General features: G+C 45.8%; 1 protein-coding gene across 1 annotated transcript in view; it reads left to right on the top strand.

Moving 5' to 3' along the window:
* Positions 1 to 1127: 1127 nt before the first annotated feature.
* LOC125465756 (rho guanine nucleotide exchange factor 18-like) overlaps positions 1128 to 14146 on the top strand; it is a 196748-nt gene continuing 183729 nt past the window's right edge. The window contains exon 1 of the mRNA XM_048559548.2: positions 1128 to 1240. The gene's annotated coding sequence lies outside the window, so the exon portion shown is untranslated. The remainder of the gene's footprint in view (positions 1241 to 14146) is intronic.

Below are 14146 nucleotides of genomic sequence, written 5' to 3'. Positions count from 1 at the left end.
ATTTAGTGCTCGCTACAATCCCACCCCTTGCCTCCATCCCATGTTGCCATGGATACCAGTGGCAATTGAAAGACCGCCCTTCCCCAGTGCCAATTGCCCCCATTGGGGACACCCTTGTCTACCTGCCATTGAAATTAACCCTCCCCCACCCCCCCCCCCCACATGTGGGGATTCACCTATCATCTCCATCCCATGGGGATTCATCCCCACCACACTCCCCAAACCCTGTGAAATTCAGCTCCTTTTCCCTTGGAAGAGCACCCCTCCTGCTACATGGATGTTCACCTGCTGCACCCCTGTAGGAATTCAGCTTCCTTCTGTAAATCCTTCCACCCTCAAAGAATTTTTATGTCCCCCCCCCCATTTCCCATCCTGTCTACCCATAGAAACCCACCTCTTCTGTCAAAATCCAGTGCCTTGGCAAAGCTCTAGTGAAGACAGTGTGCCACAATCTCCCTCATTGTGCACTCTGAGGACCCATTGCCTGAGGTCAGTGCCCCTCTGCCACCACTGCCCATTCTGGGGACTGGGGTCCATTTTGCGAGATGTGCCACACATTGCGCCAATGTCAAGTTGAGAGCATCGCTCTTGAAGTCACCATGTTTGGGGTGTACCTGCCCTGATCACTGATATGAAGACCCTGTCTGCCAATGCCTGGGAAGGGAAGGCCCTGTCCAGGTGAGTGCTGATCACAGTGAGTGGTGTAGCAGGTTCATGGGGCTGAATGTCCTCCTCCTGCTCCTATTCTCTGTGTTTCTATTGTGTAAGCCAATGCATGTTTACACATTGAAGATGATGAGGCAGGAAGTTGGATAGAGCTGGAGCAGGGACGTTGTAGGAAGTTGAGCAGGGTATTGGTACTGCAGATCCAGCCCAGGCTCTGCTCGGTGTCATCCAGATCCGAGCTGTCCAGCTGCAGGTCACTGGTGGTCCAGGGCTTGACATGCTCGCTGGTTCCAGCACCCTGTCGGAAATACTAAAGGTGAGAGAGCAAGTGGAAACCTGCACTGCCTCTCTTTTTCAGTCACAGGCCTTTACCTCCCACCAGCTTCTCTCTGCGAGTCTGTTGCAAACTCAAAAGGAAAAAGAAATCAACGAACCACAAGTTTCCTCTGGCTTAGGTTCAACAAGTCACGTGAGGAGGCTCGCGTCTTTCCTGTCGTTAATCAAATCTCTCATTAATCAGTCGATGGTGCTGGCAAGAATGGACAGAGGGACAGACTGGGCTCCAACATTGCAGGTATGTTCAGTCTGAATGCTCAGCTCTCTCGTGGCTCATGTCTGTGTGTGTTTTATACAAAGGCTGCACCCAGAGCCCCCAACTCTGGAGAGATGCAGCAGCCAGAGTAGTGGAATCGGTGGCTTTATCTAAGAGATTTGGCCTTTAGCATCCCCTCAAAGTATTGTTAACGTTAATTTAACCCAAACCCTGAGTGATTTCCTGAATGTCTCTGTGTCTCTCTAAAGGTCATCAGAAACTGATGAAAAGTAATCGAACCATCAGTATTGTCTGATGATATTTACAATTCTCTGTGTTAATTTCCAAGGAGACCATGTTAAAATGGAGCATTTATACTGGATATTGATGTCACCGTTTCTCAGGGAGAAGCCCTGGAGAGAGGCAGTTGGGTTAGGGGAGACTGAGTGTGCGTAAGGGGCTGGAGTAGGAAGGGTTGGGGTTTGTGGGGGGAGCCCAGGTGACATCACAAAGCTTTGTGTTTTTGCTCTTACTTAGATGATGATTCATTTCTGCTCACTGCTGGGCTCTGTTGTTGTCCTGGTATTTTCCTATTAGATTGTCAGATCCCCTCTGATCAAACAGTGATATCTGATGTAGAATAAGATCAAAAGATGTGACAATATTTGTGCATGTAATGCAAAGTCAGCTCTCTAGAGTCCCTTTTGAATCTTACAGATGAACAGAATCAGCGTGCTGAACAAACTGGGTCTATCTTGTTGGCAGTTTAGGAGAATGAAAGGTAATCCCAGTGAAATTCTAAGAGAAGCTTGACAGGGTAGACACTGGGTAACTGTTCTGGCTGGTCAGGGGCCGCAGGAACATTTAGGACTGAGATGAGGGGAAATTACTTCAGTCAAAGAGATTGCGAGATAAAAACAGAAATTGCTGCAGAAACTAAGCAGGTCTGGCAGCATCTGTGGAGAGAACGAAAGAGACTGTTAACATTTCGAGTCTTTTGAACCTTAGAAATCTGCTAAAGACTAGTCATTCTGAACTTGAAATATTGACTTTGTGTCTCTCTCCACAGATGCTGCCAGACCTGCTCAGTTTCTGCAACATTCTCTGTAATTGTTTCAGATTTCCAATATCTGCAATATTTTGCTTTTATTAAATGCATGTGAATCTTTGGAATTCTCTGACCCAAAAGGCTGTGCTCCATCGGTGAATATATTTGGGTCTGGGATACATGCAGTTTTGGTGTCTCAGGGAAATGAGGGAGTGAGCAGGAGTATGGAGTTGAACATCAGCCACGATAGTATTGAATGGTGGAGCTAGGTCGGTGGACCATATGGCCAGCCCTTGCTCCTATTTCTTGCGTTTTCCTTTCATTTCTGTGAATCTAATAGATGGGTTTTAATGCATTAGCATTAACCGCTGGACAAAACAGTTAGCAAGTACTCAAAATGGTTCAGGTAATGAAATCTGTGCTCCAGACATAAAGAAGGGCATCCAAATTGAGAGCTTCCCTGGAGACATAGAACATTAGAACGAAACAAATGACGATCTCTGACAAATGCAAGTTACTCAATTTGGTAAAAAGACTGAGCTGTGAAAAGTGCGGAAGGAGATGTATGACACAAATTAAAAGCAGATCAACAGAAAAGAGAACCCAAAAATATTTTTGAAAAATATAAATAGCAAAAGCTTTGTTAAGGGAAGGGTGGGGCCAGGTTAGGGACTAAAATGGGGATCTTTCTACAGTGGAGGTATTAAACGAATACGTTGCATCTGTTTTCACAAGAGAAGAGGAAGCTGCAAATGTGACAGTGAGGACTGAGGTAGTGGTAATATTGGGCATGATCAAAATGGATATTGAAGAGGCTGGCAAAGCTGAAAGCAGAAATATATCCTCAGGTGCTGCAGGAAGGAGATGAACGTTGCACAGGTTCTGGTCACAACTTTCCAAAATGCCTGAGGTGTGGGAGGGTCACCAGAGAACCAGAGGATTGTTAGCTGTTGTGTCCTGGTTTAGTAAAGAGAGGGATAAGGCAGCAAACAGGCCAGTCAGCTTTACATCAGCAACAGGGAAATGTTCCAGAAACAGTCCAGTCCATATCACCACTCACTTGGGAAAGCCTGTGCTCATTAATGAAAACCAGCACGAGGTTAATAATAGGAAAATTCTAACTGACAAAGTTGATAGAGTTCTTTGACCCTCCCTCTGTTTCTTCATCAGTGAGGAGAGAGTTTGGGGTATTTTAGTTTATTCACTTGTGGGATATGGGCGTGACTGGCTGGGCCTAGCATTTATTGCCCGTCCCTAATTGTCCCCTTGAGAAGGTGGTGGTGAGCTGCCTTTTTTGAACCGCTGCAGTCCTCCTGCTGTGGGTTGACCCACGATGCCACTGGGGGAGGGAATTCCAGGATTTTGACCCAGTGACAGTAAAGGAACGCCGATATATTTCCAGGTCAGTGTGGGTGAGTGGCTCGGAGGGGAACTTGCAGGGGGTGGTGTTCCCATATATCTGCCCTTGTCCTTGTAGATGGAAGGTCATGGGTTTGGAAGGTGCTGTCTGAGAATCTTTAGTGAATTTCTGTCGTACACATTGTTGGTCCTGAGTGGAGGAAGTGGATGTTTGTGGATGAGGTGCCAATTGAGTGGACTGCTTTGTCCTGCTTGGTGTCAAGCTTGTTGAGAGTTTAGGGAGCTGCACTCATCCAGGCAAGTGGGGAGTATTCCATCCCACTCCTGACTTGTGCCTTGAAGATAGTGGACTGTCTTTGAGGAGTCGGGAAGTGAGTTACTTGCTGCAGTATTCCTAGCCTCTAACCTGCTGTTGTAGATGCTGTATATAGGGTGCCATTTAGTTGCATTGGCTGGACAGCTGCTTTGCAATGCAAATAGCGTGAGTTCAATTCCCACACGGGCTGAGGTTTGTTTGAAGATCCCTCCTCTTTAACATCTCCCCTTGCCTGAGTTATGGTGACCTTCCAGTTATACCACCACCAGCCGTCTCTCTCTCTAATAAGAAAGCAGCCCGATGGTCCTCTGCGATTATGGGACTCTCCCTTTCCCAGGTAGTTTCTATGATTTAATGACCTGCCCTGTGGTGTATGAGTTTGTTATTGGTCAAATTACCATCATGTACTTTCTATTTCTGCACAATCAGATCATTATTTGCAATGGTGACCATTATTTACACTCCTATTTATAAAGTCAGGATAGAGGACAGGAGCAGCGAGGTGATATTGAGCTTCTACCAGGTACTTGTTAGCTGTTTGTTGGCATATTGTGTACAGTTCTGTGGGCCATACTTCTGAAGGGTGTGAATATGTTGGAAAATGTGCTGATGAGGTTTATGAGAATGGTTATATATCAGAAGTTGCAGGTTATGATAGGTTGGAGAGATTGGGACTGTTTTCCCTGGAAAGGAGAAGACTGGCAGGAGATTTGATAGAAGTTTTCAAACCTTGAGGGGGCTGAGTTGAGTCAATTGGGAGAAACTGTTCCCAATGCTAAAAGGATTGAGAACAAGAGGATACTTATCTTGTGCTTTGCAAAAGGAGCAGCCTTTGGTGATTAACACTGCTACCTCACAGCGCCAGGGGCCAGGGTTCGAATCCGGCCTCAGGTGACTGTCTGTGTGGAGTTTGTACATTCTCCCCGTGTCTGCGTGGGTTTCCTCCCACAGTCCAGAGCTATGCAGCTTGGGTGGATTGGCCATGCTAAATTGCCCATAGTGTCCAGGGATATGTAAATTATTTGGATTGGCCACGGGAAATGCAGGAATAGGGCAAGGAGTGGGTCTGGGTGGGATGCTGTTCGGAGAGTTGGTGTGGTCTAGATGGGCAGAATGGCCTGCTTCCACACTGTAGGGATTCTATGAAGTGCAAGATGAGAGTTAGGGCCTGGAGGTTGGCCCAAAGTGAAAATGCTAGCTTGGAGAACCAGTGTAGACATGAGGGGCAGAGAGCTTTTGTGATTCTTTGAGATACTGTTTTTTAGAATTAGGACAGGACAGCAAATGGAAATATCCATATATCTTCCCAACAATTCTATAGTCTTCACATGTGGAATAATAAATACCTGGGAGTGAGTTAAAGCTGTAATCCATTTGAGGCATTTCAATGGTTTATATCTAGAATAACGTATATTTTATTGGTGAGAATGTAATCAATGACTTTGAATGGAACAAAACCCAGAGATAATCTGTGGTCCTAGTGTAACTGAATAGCTTTGATAAGATCACAGTCATTAGGAATGTTTCTGGAATGATTTTGAGCTGTTGTTTGAGGTTTCAGTTTGTCGATCTTTGCCCATGAGCCAATGCTGTGTCCATGTTAATACACAACCTTCAAAAGCATGGGCTTTTAACTCATGCCTTCACCCTCTGTGAGGTGCCTTGTTGAAACGTTAGCTCTGGTCATCTGCCACTGATGCTACCAGATCTGTGATTGGACTTTCTCCAGAATTTTCTGTTTGTGTTTCAGGTTTCCCCCATTCACAGTATTTTGTTTCGTAGCAAAAGGAGTGAGAGGAGGCCATTCTGACCCTCAACCCTGCTCAATCACTGAGTAAGATCAAGGCTGATGGTCTTCTTGACCTGGACTTTCCTGCTTTATTCCTCAGTGTCCAACACTCTACCAATCACAATCTTAAACAGACCCATTGTTGGAGTTTCCATAGCTCGCTGGGAAGTGAGAGGAAGCTGTGCAAAATCATGGCGAAGATTCAATGCTTTCAGGGGAGTTTGGAAATGGCAACAAGTGGATATATGAAGAAGTAGTTCATGATGCATCAGTTACAATGCAAGTGAATATTTCAGACTGTGCTCTCCATCTTTTCGTTTTCTCTACCCTGCCTGAGCTGGCTGGTGTAAATAGCCTGGGTTTCTGAATTAGAGAAAGCTGATTGGCTGATGACTGGGGTCTCTCCATGGCTTCAGCATTGGTTTGGTGGAGCCTGGTTGTGGAACCACCATTTGCTGGAACTGTAAGTTTGTCACTTTTACTTCTGACCTCACTCAGATGCTGGCCAGGCTACTTTTAGCTGATTGCTTGGTGTGAACTTAGGAACTTATTTTACTTGGAGAAGTTATCACCCAGACTTACATCCAGTTCACGAACACCAGAAAATTGTCATCAAGGGTCTGCAGAAGCATTTTGAGCGACAGTGTGTGAGAACTGTCTTCCCTCTTCAGGAGCACTGAGGCTGTGTTGGGACAGATTCTGAGCTCTTTGATATCCAGCCTCTGGCGATAAGCAATTGGGTTTGTTAAGCATCAAATTCAAATTACTTTGGATTGAGACAGACCACAGTGACCAGTGCCTCTGTGAAGGGCCCAGTTTAATAAGTATTGTCTCAAAGGTTCATCGTGAAATTTTGGATTTACCCTTCAACAGACTGGACACTGCCCCATTCCCAAATTCCAAAGTTCTCAGCTGGTGAATCATGTGCTTCCGAAATATACCAGAGACTGCTCTATTGCCCGAAGAAATTCCTGTTGGTCAAGCTAATGGTTCAGAAGGGTTTAATGTTTGTGTCACATTGGTCCCACCCATTCACTGATATCATACACAGTCTGTGGGTGGAGACTAGGCGTTGGACTGGAGCTAGGGTTCTACCAGCAACTTAAGGTTCCAGCCACTGCACCAGACCAAATGTGTTTACAATAAACCACCATGTTATCTATGAACAGAGCCTCATCTGTGATGGTGCATGCTCTATCGCTAACCACTAAATAGGCTCAAGATAAGGCACAGGCAAAAGACGATTGGTGGCAGCAAACAAGCTCAACAACGCTGACTCCGTATCTCATCCTGGTACAGGTGCCAACGACCCCACAAGGTGCCAGGAGTTGGAAACTGCAATTTCTTTCGCAAAATAATGACTGTTCAGGAACCTCACCCCTCTGTGGCCTTCTGAACATTGATATGAGTTTTATTTTGAGTAATTAGACAGTGTGCTAACAAGTTTCAGTCGCTGTCTTCCCTAGTGATGATACACCTGTTTAAAGGTCACCTATTAGTTTTTTGACAGAATGGAGCCTCCAACCGTGAACTGCTGTTTCCACCAGCCCCCACTGTCTCTGTCTCTCTGTGTGTCTCGCTCTCTCTCTGACCATAGAGGGTGTGCTAAATGAGTAGGTACTCCAGCAATGTTGATTGTCACCAATGTTTCAGGCCTGACTTGCCCTTTCCAAAGTTTGGGCCCCTCATTGAGGTATCTTGACATCCCTAACGTGAACTCCAAGCTGGTCTTTGCCAACTCTGAGGTGACCTCATAAGCCATTAGCTTGTTACAGAGAGGGACTGAGCGTAGGAGAATGACAGTAATTTACTAATGCGGGCTGAGAGGTGGAGAGACGCACTCCTAAAGATTCATGTTAATATGGAAATGAGATACCTCATTGCTGATGTAAAATCACATGACTAACAAAACAGCGGAGGTTTCAAGGAGATTTGAGGAAAAACGTTATCACGCAGAGGGAGGTGCAAGTCTGGAATGCGCTGCCTGGGAGGGGAGTTTGGGCAGAAAACCTCGCAACCTTTAAATAGTACTTGGTTGAGCACTTGTAACGTCATAACATTCAGCCTCTGAGCCAAGTGCAGGATAGTGGGACGAGTGGAGATAGTATTGTATATTTGGCAGCAGACTGGATGGGCTGAAAGGCCTCTTCCATACCGAGTGATTATAACGACTAGGAGATGATTCTGTGTAGAAGTCTTGTGTAGCATCTGGTCAAATCCAATTTGAAGGACCTTATTTTTACCTTCTCTAAAGCCCTGTCAGCTCTATGGCTGTTTTCTAAAGACTATGTTGGTTCAGGTTCAAAGGTGAAGTGAACAGTCACTGCTAAGATGTAAACAGCTAACCAGACTGACGGTGCCGCTGAATTACAGACTGACTCATTTCACTCACCCAGTTACCGTGTTGGGAAATGGGGTGAAACTGTGATAGTTTGGGAACTGCTTTGCTCACTTTGTTTGAAAACTGAAATGCAAGTCTGAGATAAAATAGCAACCTCTCCTGAGTAGCCTTCTATGAAGTACAGCATCTTAGGTTGATAGCATTAACATTTAATCTGATTTTCCCTTGTTTAAAAAGAAGGAAGAATTGCATTCACAATTTAGGAAGTTTCAAAACACTACACGGTCAAGTAATTAATTTTTCAGGTGCAGTTGCTATTGCGATGTAGGAGGTAAAGCAGATTCTATGAGCACACGAAGTGATAGTGAATACATCATTTCACTTTTGTGATCACTGCTATTGCACCTCTCCTTGTGTGGCGCTCCCTCGGCGCTGACCCTCCGACAGTGCAGCGCTCCCTCGGCGCTGACCCTCCGACAGTGTGGCAGTCCCCCAGCACTGACCCTCCGACAGTGCCCACTCCCTCAGCGCTGACCCTCCGACAGTGCTGTGCTCCCTCGGCGCTGACCCTCCGACAGTGTGGCACTCCCCCAGCACTGACCCTCCGACAGTGCCCACTCCCTCAGCGCTGACCCTCCGACAGTGCTGCGCTCCCTCGGCGCTGACCCTCCGACAGTGCAGCGCTCCCTCGGCGCTGACCCTCCGACAGTGTGGCAGTCCCCCAGCACTGACCCTCCGACAGTGCCCACTCCCTCAGCGCTGACCCTCCGACAGTGCTGCGCTCCCTCGGCGCTGACCCTCCGACAGTGCAGCGCTCCCTTGGCGCTGACCCTCCGACAGTGTGGCAGTCCCCCAGCACTGACCCTCCGACAGTGCCCACTCCCTCAGCGCTGACCCTCCGACAGTGCTGTGCTCCCTTGGCGCTGACCCTCCGACAGTGCAGTTTTCACAGGGAGGTTTCGGTTTGATTACCTGCTCAAGTGTCTGGATTGTGTCCAATCGTAAGCCTCTCCACAGATGGATGACATGATGCTGAATACCAGGCAGGTTGGTGAGGGATTTCCGTAGCTTTTCGTGAACGTTTCAGCTCTCATGAATCTCGGTGTCAAATAGAATGTGTGACTTCCTGACTCTGCGAATCAAAGCTAGTCACCGGTCAATAACCAGAGTGGAGATAAGAATCATTTCAAAGTGATTTTTTGATAATTTTTGAGTGTATTTTTCATGTTCGAATCATAATAACTAGCCCTGCACGTGACAGCTAACTGCGAGACCAATAATAGCTTTGTGACCCAGTCTGAGGTAGTTCTACTCCAGCCCAGCATCATTGCAAACCTAAGCATGGGCCGTACGCAGTTAGTTTATGTTGATGGGTAGTTAGAGCGGGAAGCATGCATTTGTCTGACCGAGTCATGTTATTTTATGTGTACTTTGATGGTCTTTATAGATAGAGCCATTGAATACGAAAGCAAAGATTTTTTTGCTGCACTGATGTAAGACAGTTTGAACCATTGTGCCTATAGCTTCAAACGCTGAGCCCCAGAAGAATTTGAAGGCTTTATGGACACTTTAGAAGAGGTTTACTTAGATCAGCTACAAGGAAGAGGTAGTACACAGTGACAGGAAGAAAAACATTGACACAAAACATGAACTGGATTGGAATACACTCTCTGCCTGATATTGTGGTGGATACAGATTCAAATTCAGGTTCAAACAGAAGTTGGATAGATACTTGGAGAAAAAAAAGTGACAAACAGGTGATAGATGATGTTGGGACTGACTGGAATTTTCTTGGAATGAACTGGTACAGACTCGATGGGCTGAATGTCCTCACTCTGTTGCTGCACTATTCTGTTCAATATGACTCAAATCTCATTGCAAAGGTGCTTGACAGAAGGAGTTGAAACAAAATGGGGATGGGATAAGGCATTGTAAATAGGAGAAAAACCAGTGGTCCATGGTTCTTTCTAAGGCCCTGCTTTCTTCACTATCTCCCCACACAGGTGGTCAGGGCGTGATTCCCAGTGTGGCTTTGTCCCTGTCTGACACCTGGCCTGCTTAGTCAGATGGAGTACACTTAGTGATGCTCCTCTCATGTAGTTGACGGTAACTTGTGGTTTAAGTCAGAATCCAGAACCTGACACTTCACATGAAGCATTGACAATCCTCTTTTGAGACAGACCCGCTGTCTGTGAACTTTCCTGCTTTTCATTTCAGATTTTAAACTGCTTTGTCTTTTTAACTCTTGTTATTTTGTGAGGTGAGGCCCCCTTACCTCACAGCTCAGGACTGAATGAGTCAAAGGTGGTGTCTTTTTCAATAAATGGTAGGATTTTGAGAAGGGTAAGGCAGAAGTGGACCTTGAAGTGTATGTCCCCAAATAGCAGGACAGGTAGATAATCTGGTTTGGAAGGTAGATGCAGTGCTTTCCTTTAACGGGTAAGCCCTGCAATATAAGTGTAGGAAGCCATTAGCAGGCTGTAACGTCACTGGGTGAGTAATTCAGTGGGCAGGGCTAATATTTTGGGGATAATAAAATGTGAGGCTGGATGAACACAGCAGGCCCAGCAGCATCTCAGGAGCACAAAAGCTGACGTTTCGGGCCTAGACCCTTCATCAGGGGAGATGCTGCTGGGCCTGCTGTGTTCATCCAGCCTCACATTTTATTATCTTGGATTCGCCAGCATCTGCAGTTCCCATTATCTCTAATATTTTGGGGATATGGGTTCAAATCCTACCATGGCAACTGGTGGAAATCAAATTCAATTAATGACATTTGGAATTGAAAGCTGGCCTCAGTGATAGTGGCCATAAAACTATTGTGGATTGTTGTAAAATGCCATCTTGGAAATCTGCTCTTACCTGGTCTGGCCTACATGTGACTCCAGGCCCACCGCAATGTGGCTGACCCTTAATTACCCTACAAACCATTCAGTTCAAGGGTGGTTAAGCCCACATCCCATGAAGGAATAGAGAAATAGAAGATGTTACACTAGAACTGTATCAAATACGAGTTTGATTGCATTGTTGAGAAATCTGGCCTGGAAAAGGGATGATCACATTAGAAAAGGCACAGAGGAGATTGCTGAGAATGATGTTTATGAGCTCTAAGAATGGATTGGGGTGGGTTTGTTTCTTTAGGAATAGAGCAGCCTGAGGTAAGATCTTAATTGAAATGTATAAAATTATCTTACTGCAGAATTGATTGGAAGACCGTCTTTTCCAGCAACAGAGAAGTCACTAAATAGGGGGCCATAGATTTAAAGTGGGTTGAAGCATCATAGGGAGCTGAGAAAAATGTTTAGTACACAAGGATAACAAAGTGTGGAGCTGGATGAACACTGCAGGCCAAGCAGCATCTTAGGAGCACAGCCTGCTGTGTTCATCCAGCTCCACACTTTGTTATCTCAGATTCTCCAGCATCTGCAGTTCCCGTTATCTCTGATAGACAAGGATTGTTGTGCAAATGGCACTCTTAGTCTGAAAGGACATCAGAAGCAGAAATTGCTTTTAAAACACATTCGGATATACATTTGATGTGTCATAACCTACAATTTGTTGAGTGAAGAGTTGAAAATTAGACTGAAAGGCTCTTTTACAGCTAGTATAGGCATGATGAACCAAATGGACTCCTCCTATGAGAGGTGTAACCTGCAATTGACGAGGGATAGATTCCAAACAAATCCCACTTGGGTGTCTGTGCTGTGTCCACTGAGGTCAACTTCTTAAGCAACCTATTATACAGGTTCACACAGAGCTCAAGGCCTCAGAACAACTTCAAGAAACAAACAGAGTTCTCTCTGGAGGTGTGCTGGGTCTGTCCCTCTGTAATCAGCACCAGTACAGACCCTGGTTATTATTGACCTCATTACCGTGATTCAGCTTTTCAAAGCCAAACAAGTTATAGTTCAACCCTCAACCTGGGGTAAGTATTCTCCCAAGTACAAAGCTGAGGGAACAAGGGAGGGCCCAGCATTTTGCAGTCTTAGTTGCTTGGGTGTCTACCAGTGAGCCAGCCCTTTGTCCAATTCCTCTCAAACTGACCTCTTCAAGCACTCCAACCCTTCACCTGTGACCCAGCTTCCATCACCTCCCCCCAACTCCCACACCAAACCCGCCCGCCCCCTGACCCCACCTTTTTAGCCTTCCAAACTTTGGTTTATTGAGGTATTTTTCCAATTTCAGTGCCCCTGGCCCAGGGAGTGTGAATTAACCAGAATTCCGGCTCATGACCCCTACCCACCATATCTGTTCTAAATTCTAAAATGTTACATACATAGCTGAATGAAGCTATTCAGCTATCCAGACAGCCCTCCGTGCAATAAGGTCACAGCTGAGCTTTTAACTGAATCTCAACATTTCTGTACTATCCTCATATCCTTAAATTTTTATTCTTTAAGTTTTGTCACACCTTCTGCATCTCAGGGAAAGGTTTGAAACCAGTTTAGCCTTTATTACGATCCACAGCACTTTGGGAAGAGGGATTACAATTTCCCTGTTTCCAGGTGTGAGAGCACAAGGCATTCAGTTGTGTTACATTGATTTGCTGTCATCCTTGATTTCACATGTTCTGGGGTTAACGTTTTCACTCTCTGATCACCCCTTGACAATAGTTCATTAGCTCCAGACTCAGTGATCCCAAAGCCTCCCCCTTCCTCCTCTCCGTAAACTTAAACTTATCTGAATCTCCACCATCTGCACCCTCTTGCCATCACACACAGGTCCTGGTCCCCCATCAGCCCTGGGTTCACCCATGACCAAATGGACTGTTCAATCCATGCTGGCTCAATTTAAAAATCGTCACCTTTATGTCCTGATTCCCCACCCTCTCTGTAATTTCCTGCAGCCCTCCAACCCTCAGAGAAATCTGTGTTCCTTCAATTATCGCCTCTTGTGACTCCCAACTCCCTTCAGCTGCCTGAATTGGCTCCTTATCCTTCTCTAACCCTCTCTCTCCCCCTTTAAGAAGATCCTTAACACCTACCTTGTTGATTTGAATTTTTGTTCACCCGTCCTGATATCTCTTTATTTAGCTCAGCATTACTTTTTGTCTGTGGAGCAACTTGGGGACATTGTGCTGCCTTGAGGGGGCTACATAAATGCAGATCGTTGTTGGTGCAGTGCTATCTGTGGACACTGGATGTCACTGCTGCTCTTCCAAAGCAGACTTGTGACATTGAGTGAAATGAAAGTCTCACTGACTGGCATTATCTGCCGCTGTCGTTAAGCAGTGTGTCTCTGTCTGTCTGCCTCCCAGATTTATTGCTTTACTGTTGTAATGAGATTTTTAATCAATTTAGTCAGCAATGGAATCTGGGCAGGAGAGTGGAGTCGGCCGTGAACTCATTAATCGGCGGATTTGATGGGCTGAATGGCCTACTTCTGCTCGTAGGGTCTAAATCACACCATCAAAACAGGTCACCCATTGAATGGATCTTTGTGGGAGTCTTGGTAGAGAACAGGTGCTGAGTTTACTTTGCAATGCCTGGTGGTATTATTGCTGAACTGTTAATCCAGAGACCCAGATAATGTTCTGGGAACCTGGGTTCGAATCCCGCCATGGCAGATGGTGGAATTTGAATTCAATAAATATCTGGAATTAAGAATCTAATGATGACAGTGAATCCATTGTCAATTGTTGGAAAAACCCATCTGGTTCACTAATGCCCCTTGGGGAAGGAAACTGCCATCCTTACCTGGTCTGGCCTACATGTGACTCCAGACCCACAGCAATGTGGTTGACTCTTAACTGCCCTCTGGGCAATGATTACTGGCCTAGTCAGCAATGCCCTCATCCTGTGAATGAATAAAAAAAATGAATAAAGAATAAAACTAAAGTCTCTATTATGACTCTATAATAGCTCTGCTGCTCCTCACTTTGTAGATCCCTCGCCCATTTGAACATTTTCATCAGTACTGTCACACACATTGCTTCTTGGGGGGAAGTTTTTAAACCAGTTTGCCCTTTCTGAGGATGAAGAAGTGGAATGTCCCCCTGTTTCCTGGCCACCATTCCCCTGTCTCCCCAGGCCGGGAGATCTTGAATGCAGGCTCATGCTCTCAGAATGAGCAGTTGGTTGTTTAGGACCCAGATA

Source organism: Stegostoma tigrinum, chromosome 30 (assembly GCF_030684315.1).
Source record: "Stegostoma tigrinum isolate sSteTig4 chromosome 30, sSteTig4.hap1, whole genome shotgun sequence".
NCBI classification, from domain to species: domain Eukaryota; kingdom Metazoa; phylum Chordata; class Chondrichthyes; order Orectolobiformes; family Stegostomatidae; genus Stegostoma; species Stegostoma tigrinum.
This window is presented reverse-complemented; position numbering and strand designations above follow the sequence as displayed.